Source organism: Mustelus asterias, chromosome 19 (genome assembly GCF_964213995.1).
Source record: "Mustelus asterias chromosome 19, sMusAst1.hap1.1, whole genome shotgun sequence".
Classification (NCBI taxonomy): domain Eukaryota; kingdom Metazoa; phylum Chordata; class Chondrichthyes; order Carcharhiniformes; family Triakidae; genus Mustelus; species Mustelus asterias.
In genome coordinates this window covers 66,230,536-66,239,262 of record NC_135819.1, presented here as the reverse complement: position 1 = coordinate 66,239,262, position 8,727 = coordinate 66,230,536, and the positions used below count along the sequence as shown (strand labels likewise).

The following is an 8,727-nucleotide window of genomic DNA, read 5'->3' as shown; positions in this document are numbered from 1 at the left end:
CCATAAGAACATAAGAAATAGGAGCAGGAATAGGCCATCTACCCCCTCGAGCCTGCCCCGCCATTCAATAAGATCATGGCTGATCTGAAGTGAATCAGTTCCACTTACTCGCCCGCTCCCCATAACCCTTAATTCCCCTACCGATCAGAAATCCATCAATCCGTGACTTAAACAAATTCAACGAGGTAGCCTCCGCCACTTCAGTGGGCAGAGAATTCCAGAGATTCACCACCCTCTGAGAGAAGTTCCTCCTCAACTCTGTCCTAAACTGACCCCCCTTTATTTTGAGGTTGTGCCCTCTAGTTCTGGTTTCCTTTCTAAGTGGAAAGAATCTCTCCACTTCTACCCTATCCAGCCCCTTCATTATCTTATATGCCTCTATACGATCACCCCTCAGCCTTCTAAACTCCAACGAGTACAAACCTAATCTGCTCAATCTCTCCTCATAATCTACACCCCTCATCTCCGGTATCAACCTGGTGAACCTTCTCTGCACTCCCTCCAAGGCCAATATATCCTTTCGCAAGTAAGGGGACCAAAACTGCTCACAGTATTCCAGCTGCGGCCTCACCAATGCCTTGTACAGATGCAACAAGACTTCTCTGCTTTTATATTCTATGCCCCTCGCAATAAATGCCAACCTCCCATTTGCCTTCTTGATCACCTGTTGTACTTGCAGACTGAGTTTTTGGGACGCATGCACAAGGACCCCCAGGTCCCTTTGCACAGTAGCATGTTGTAATTTTTTTTCATTTAAATAATAATCCAATTTGCTATTATTTCTTCCAAACTGAATAACCTCGCATTTGCCAACGTTATACTCCATCTGCCAGATCCTCGCCCACTCACTCAGCCTATTCAAATCTCTCTGCAGACCTTCCGCTTCCTCCACGCAATTCACTTTCCCACTTATCTTCATGTCCCTGTAACTCCACACATTTACCATGGCTAATCCCCCTAACCTACATACCTTGGCACAATAAGAGTGCCGTTTATCATGGCCAATCCACTTTGGACTGAGAGGAAACTGGAGCACCCGGAGGAGACCCCTGCAGACACGGGGAGAATGGAGTCACCCAGGGCCAGAATTGAACCTGGGTCCCTGGCGCTGTGAGGCAGCAGTGCCAACCACTATGTCACCATGCCATCCAGGGCTGTGAAGCACTTTGGGATATCCTTGCTGTTGTGAAAAGTGCTGTATAAATGAGTATTATTACTAACCAATGGCATCTTATCCGCTCTTGTTTCTTCCCAGGGATGCCTATCGGTGACCCAGATGATCTCGCTTGCAGTAGTTAACCTTTAGTAGTTCTTTGGTGAGTAATTTATTTGCAGCTTAGCTGGGTCCGTAGTGCAAATAGCAGATTCTACTGAAAATCGGTGGGAAAGTTTCAGCCCATACAACCGTCCCTGTTTTGGATAAGTGATTTATATTGATTCATGTTGTCTCTTATTCTATCAAAATCAGTGAAAAAGTAGAGCTTTGCGGGATTAGGGACCCGGGGGTATGTACAAAAATCTTTGAAGACAACAGGATGAGCTGAAAAAAGTATAGCCAAAAATTCAAAATGATATATATCAAAAGGTGATACATGTTTATAGTAAAACAACATAATGTAATTCATTGATAAGAAGGTGCATGTCCTGGGTAATTGTATAACCATCTCAATTTGGATTGTATGTTCCTTGTGTCACACTGGCAGCTCTCCATAGTCCATTATTCTGTGTAGTTTCTAATGGGATTGTGTGCTGGAGTGAGTGTCGTTTAGGCTGTTACCGGGAGCTGGGCAGGGTTGGGTTGACAAGTGGGAATGTGATAACCTTTCAGAGATCAGAGACTTAATATAATTTATAGAATCCCTACAGTGCAGAAGGAGGCCATTCAGCCCATTGAGCCGAATACAACAGCAATCCCACCCAGGCCCTATAGCCATAACCCTCCAATCCCCCTGACAATAAGGGGCAATTCATCATGGGCAATCAACCCAATTTGCACATCTTCCGAGTATGGGTGGAAACACACTCAGAAACAGGGCGAATGTGCAAACTCCACAGACAGTCAGCCGAGGCTGGAATTGAACCCGGGTCCCTGGCACTGAGGCAGCAGAGCTAACCACAAATATTGATCAAATTTCCCAATGGTGTAGAACTCTCCAGCTGGGCATGAGATTGGAGACTATTGGGATTGTTTAATAATATTAGAGATTTTTGGTATAGGTGCAAATTTGAGTAAGCTCTCTGGAGGACACAATGGTGTTTTTGTTGATTGGCCTGTTTCATTCGCCTGGGCCCAAGTTGAATAGTTGTGGTTTCAGGAGGAGCTGTTAGAGAATCTGACCTCAGGAAATAAATAGAGAACATGATGAGACAGGTACCTGGATCTGTGGGAGGAGTGAGCTCAATGGGTATTTTGTGTTTCCTTGACAGGACAAGATAGCCTGCTTCCAGCGGCTGGCGACACTGGTGTCTGTGATGCTGGTGTGCAGAATGGAAACTTCAGAGATGAGCTTCTAGATTGGATACCATCTGGAAAGTTAGTGCTGAGGCCGGGCAGTAGATTGCTCGGCCTTGGTGCTCTCAAAGCAGCGAAACGACGACGACGACGACGACAGAACCGAAACAAGAAAACACAAGTTTTTTTTTTATTTTAGTTTATTTTTTTAGTTTATTATTTTTGGTTCAGGTTGTCTGCGTTGCTTGGTTCGGTGGGATGAGAGGCCCCAACCGGTGAAAGACAAATGCCTCATCTTTCTTTCAAAGGCTGTACGCATAACTCCAATAAAAATAGCAAAATCTTGAACATCTTGTGTCTTTATAATATCCTTCCACTGTATATTAATCAAAAGTACAAATTTTCAATAACTTTTAGCTCTTTTCTCTCACACCATCTCAACTTGGATATATATTTGGCCAATGGTGTGCAGGTTAGGCTATTTGACCATGTTAAATTTCCCTTTACTATCAGTGATTAGCAGGGTAAATACATGGGGTCCAAAGGAGAAAATGCTGGAAAATCTCAACAGGTCTGGCAACATCTGTAAGGAGAGAAAAGAGCTGACGTTTCGAGTCCCAATGACCCTTTGTCAAAGCTAAAAGGCATAGAAAGTGAGGTATTTATACTGCAGGATGAGGGAATGAAAGATGTGTCATAGCCACAGAAACCAGGAGAAAAGGCTGCGAATGGCAGCCCATAGAGAGAATAGAAGGTGTGAATGGCCAAACGGCAGAGAGGCTAAAATCAGAAGGTAAGCTGTGTCAGATGAAGATGGGGGGGGGGGGGGGAGAGAGGTAAAATTGAGAGAAAGGGGGGGAAGAAAAATGAAGAAAGATAATAAAGAAATAAAAGGTGGAGAAGAGTAAAAAATTAAATAAAAGAAAGAGTCGAGGTGGGCTAGAGGTAATCATCTGAAGTTGTCGAATTCGATGTTGAGAACGGAAGGCTGTAAAGTACCTAGCCGAAAGATGAGATGCTGTTCTCCCAGTTTGCATTGAGCTTCACTGGAACATTGCAGCAAGCCAAGGACAGATGGGAGCAGGATCATGTGTTAAAATGGCAAGCAATTGGAAGGTCAGGGTCCTGATTGCGCACAGACCGAAGGTGGTCAGCAATGCGATCACCCAGTCTATGCTTGGCCTCTCCGATATAGAGGAGACCACATTGGGAGCAGCGAATGCAATAGACCAAATTGAAAGAGGTGCAAGTGAAACACGGCTTAACCTGGAATAAGTGTTTTGGACCTTGGATGGTCAGAATGGAAGAGCTAAAGGGGCAGGTGTTACACCTTCTGCGATTGCATGAGTGACAGGAGAGGTGTTGGGTATAGTGGAGGGTGGATTAGGTTATCCCAGAGGAAACGGTCTCTGCGGAATGCTGACAGAGGGACTGAAGGGAAGATGTGTTTAGTGGTGGCATCACGCTGGAGTTGGCGAAAATGGCGGAGGATTATGCTTTGCATGCAGGTGAAATGTGAGAACAAGAGGGACTTTATCCTTATTCTGCGAGGAAGGGGAGTGGGTGAGGGTCGTGGCGCGGGAGATGGACCGCATGCTGTTGAGGGCCCTGTCGACAACTCTAGATGGGAATCCATGGTTGAGGAAAAAGAAGCACATATTAGAAGTATCACTTTGGAAAGTGGCATCATCGGAACAAATGCGACGGAGGCGAAGAAGCTGAGAGAAAGGGATGGAGTCCTTACAGGATGTAGGGTGCGAAGAACTGTAGTCCAGGTAGCTGTGGGAGTCAGTGGGCTTGTAATGGATATTGGTAGATAGTCTATTGCCGGAAATGGAGACAGAAAGGTCAAGGAAGGGAAGGGAAGTGTCTGAGATGGACCAGGGGGAGGGGTGGAAACTAGAAGCGAAGCTGATTAATTTTTCGAGGTTTGGATGAAAGCATGAAGCAGCACCAAAATAGTCATTGAGCAGCATCTCATCTTCCAGCTAGGCACTTTACAGCCTTCGGTCTCAACATCAAATTCAATAACTTCACATGATTAGCTCTACTTCATCTCGATCTCTTTGATTTCATTTTATTTAATTTTTTACTCTTCTCTACCTTTTATTTTTTATTGTCTTTCTTCATTTTTCTTCCCCCCACTCTTTCCCCCTACTTTATCCCCTTCCCCCCTTTTCTAAATTTTACCTCTCTTCCACCCATTCTCCACCCCCACTCCCCTCACATCTTCATCTGTCACAGCTTACCCTCTGATTTCAGTTTCTCTGCTGTTTGGCCATTCACACCCTTTATTTTCTCAATGGACTGTCATTCGCAGCCTTTTCTCCTGGTTTCTGTGGCTATGACTCATCTTTCATTCCCTCACCCTGCAGTATAAATATCTCCCATTTTCTATGCTTTTAGCTTCGACAAAGGGTCATCTGGACTCAGAACGTCAGCTCTTTTCTCTCCTTACAGATGCTGCCAGACCTGCTGAGATTTTCCAGCATTTTCTCTTTTGGTTTCAGATTCCAGCATCTGCAGTAATTTGCTTTTAAATGCACTAGGTTACGGGGACAGGGCCTGGGTGGGATTTTTGTCAGTGCAGGCTCGATGGGCAGAATGGCCTCCTTCTGCACTGTCGGGATTCTATGATTCTACTAGGTGATAATCGGGGATTTTCTCACCTGACAGCAGTTGGTAAGTGCCCTACCCCGCTACCCTGGAGCAGTGAAAGACATAATTTTGGGGGATGGAGTGGATGTTGTGCCCATTGTCTTGCTGCTGTGCTTTGTGGTATTTTACCAGAGGTGGGTGAACTGCTTATCCTCGAATTAATTGAGGCTCTTTAAGTGACCGTTAAATGGCCTCTTCCTAGTGCTGCTAGCAATACTTTATCACCCAGCAAAGCATGGCAGCCTCCATGGGGGCTTGGATGGGAGGTGGGGGGGGGCAGGTGCCTCCAGATTGGGTACCCTGCGGCCAGTAGAGATGCTCTTCCCAGCAGCAAGAATTCTGACTCCAATTCCCTGCAGTCTGGGCTTTGAACCTGCTACTGTTCCAGGGCCTGCTGCAGCCCCAGCAGTGGCCACTGCTCCTGGTGGTGCTGCAGGGACTGAAGAGTTGCAGGCTTTCCGATTGGCTGGCAGCACTTGGGGGCGGGGCATCCTTCCCTTAAAAGGGTAGAAGCTGCAACTCCTGCTCAAAGTAAAATTGAGCTGTGGTTTACAGGGCTGCCAAAGACTTGCTCCAACTTGCAGGCTGGCAGGCACACACACGCAGACACACACACAGGCTGGCAGGCAGGGACACATATCCTGGCTGGTGAGTAAATTCCTCCTCTTTGACAATATGCATCAATTATGTAGAAAACTGGACTTTGCAAAACATTGTATGATTAGAATATATCAATGTGGGTGGCACAATGGTTAGCTGCATCACAGCGTCAGGGACCCAGGTTCAATTACTGGTTTGGGTCACTGTCAGTGTGGAGTTTGCACGTTCTCGTCATGTCTGCGTGGGTTTCTTCCGGGTGCTCCAGTTTCCTCCCACTGTTCAAAGATGTGCTGGTTACCCAAATAGGCGCCGGAGTGTGGCGACTAGGGGATTTTCACAGTGACTTCATTGCAGTGTTAATGTAAGCCTACTTGTGACACTAATAAATAAACTTTAAACATGGTTTTACTAAAGGGAAATCCTGTTTGACAAATTTATTAGAGTTTTTGAGGATGTAACTAGAAGGGGAAACAGTAGATATCATATACCTGAATTTCCAAAAGACATGTCATAGAATCCCTATAGAGCCCATTGAGCCTGTACCAACAACAATTCCACCCAGGCCCTTTCCCTATAACCCCACGTATTTACCCTGACACTGGGGGGCAATCAACCTAACCCACACATCTTTGGACTATGGGAGGAAACTGGAGCACCCGGAGAAAACCCACACGGATAGTCACCCAAGACCGGAATTGAACCCAGTCCTTGGCGCGGTGAGGTAGCAGTGCTAAACACTTTGCCACTGTGCAACACAAAATTCTTAAGCAAGATAAGGGCTCACTGTGTTGGGAGGTATTGGCATGGATAGAGGATTGGGTAATGGATAGAGAGAGTGCCTAAACAGGCTTTTTCAAGTTGGCAAGAAGTGAGTGGTGGAGTGCTGCAAGGATCAGTGTTGGGGTTTCAGCTATTTACAATCAATATTAATGACATAGATGATGTGACAAGTAATGTATCGTTTGCTGATGATATCAAGCAATGGGAAGGTCAGCCATGGGGAGAACAGAGGCTGCAAATATAAATGGACAGGTTAAGTGAGTGGGCAACAAGATGGCAAATGGAGTATAATGTGTGGAAGTTTTAAAGTTTATTTATTAGTGTCATAAGTAGGTTCACATTAACACTGCAATGAAGTTACTGTGAAGTCCTCTAGTCGCCAGACTCCAGCGCCTGTTCAGGTACACGGAGGGAGAATTTAGCATGGCCAATGCACCTAACCAACACATCTTTTGGACTGTTGGAGGAAACCAGAGCACCCGGAGGACATGGGGAGAATGTGCAAACTCCGCACAGACAGTGACCCAAGCCAGAGAACCCGGGTCCCTGGCACCGTGAGGCAGCAGTGCTAACCACTGTGCCACCATATTGCCCTGAAGTGAAGTTATTCACTTGAGTTGTAAAAATAGAAAATCAGAACATTTATTTAAAAGGTGTGAATGTTGATGTTCAAAAAGACTTGGCTGTGCTTGTACAAGAAACACAGAAAGCATGCAGGTGCAGCAAGCAATTAGGAAGGGAAATGGCATGTTAGCCTTTATTGCAAGGGAACTGGAATATAAGAATAAGGAAGTCTTGCTACTATCATGCAGGGTTTTGTTGAGACCACATCTGGAATTCCGTGTGCAGTTTGGTCTCTACATTTAAGAAAGGATATACTAACATTGGAGGCGTTCCCTGGGATAAGGGTGTTGTGCTATGATGAGAGGCTGAGTAAATTGGACCTATATTCTCAGGAATGAAGAAGAATGAGAGGTGATCTCATTGAAATCTGCAAAATTCCGAAGGGGCTTGATAGGGTAGACTTGGAGATTTTTTACATTCTTCAGGGAATCTAAAACACAGGGGCACAGTCTCTAGATAAGGGGCTGATCATTTAGGACTGTGAGGAGAAATTACTTCACTCGGAGAGTTGTGAATTCTCTACCTCAGAGGGTTTGGATGTGCCATTGTTGAGTACATTTAAGGCTGTGATAGACAGATTTTTGATCTCTCAGGGAATTAATTGACATGGGAAGCGAATGGGAAAACAGAGTTAAGGGAGAGAGAAGATCAGCCACAATCATATTGAATGGCAGAGCAGGTTCGGTGGGCAAGTTGGTTAATTCCTGCTCCTATTTCTTGTGTTCTCACAAAAGAGCTCCCAAGGTAGTTCAAAGATATAGTTTGAACAGCAAGGTAAACAAGGAGATATTGCATTTAGTCTGAAGTGGTCTATACTGGAATTTAGATTCTATGTGAGCATCCTCCACCCTAGTTCACCTGACCCTGAGCATTGCTTTCTATTTGGAACATTTTTCAAACACATTTGCTTACAATAGCAACACACAATGGGCCCGATTTTACCATTGCGTCACGAAAACATGGTAAAGTCGGGCATGAAGCCATTAACTCGATCCGCGCCCGCATCCGCGCAGATGCCACTTCACCGAGGCCCGGAAATGGCCACGATCCGATTCGCGCCCAAAACGGGTGCAATGGCGATTTAAATGTATTTGCATGCATTTCAATTGAATTAATGAACTGCCCGCCCAACTTTATCAGCATTTCCCCCTTTACCATCGCGTTCGCGCATCCAGATTCGGCGCAAAACAGACATGCTCAGCAAAAGGTCTGTTTCAGCTGCTGAAGAGGTAAGTTCAGAGCTTCCGACGGTTCTCTGACTCAGATCGGTGGTGGGGGAGGGGAGGGAGGCGGGCCTGATCATTTTCTGGTGGGGGGGGGAGGAAGAGGCGAATCAGATGTATCTCTGGATACATCTGGTGGGGGGGGGAGGAGGACAGATGGATCTCTGGCGGGGTGTGGGGGGAGGCCAGATGGATCTGTGGGGGGGCGCTGGGAGGACAGATGGATCTCAAGGGGGGGGGGGGGGGGGCAGGGGCAGGGGGGTCCACTGCCACTCTGCGGGCAATTGGTGGGGGGAAATGGGGGCAGGGGGTCGCAATCGATCTGGGTAGCAGGGGGGTGTGGGTGGATAAGGGAGAAAGTTATGTTGTGGGGGTGATGTCTGTGGGGAC

General features: G+C 46.3%; 1 long non-coding RNA gene across 1 annotated transcript; it reads left to right on the top strand.

The window, feature by feature from the left end:
• Window positions 1-471: 471 nt before the first annotated feature.
• Window positions 472-2,800, top strand: LOC144508030 (uncharacterized). The gene is made up of 2 exons (XR_013500197.1): window positions 472-1,316; window positions 2,428-2,800. It is a non-coding gene; the product is annotated as an uncharacterized LOC144508030 (long non-coding RNA).
• Window positions 2,801-8,727: the final 5,927 nt, after the last annotated feature.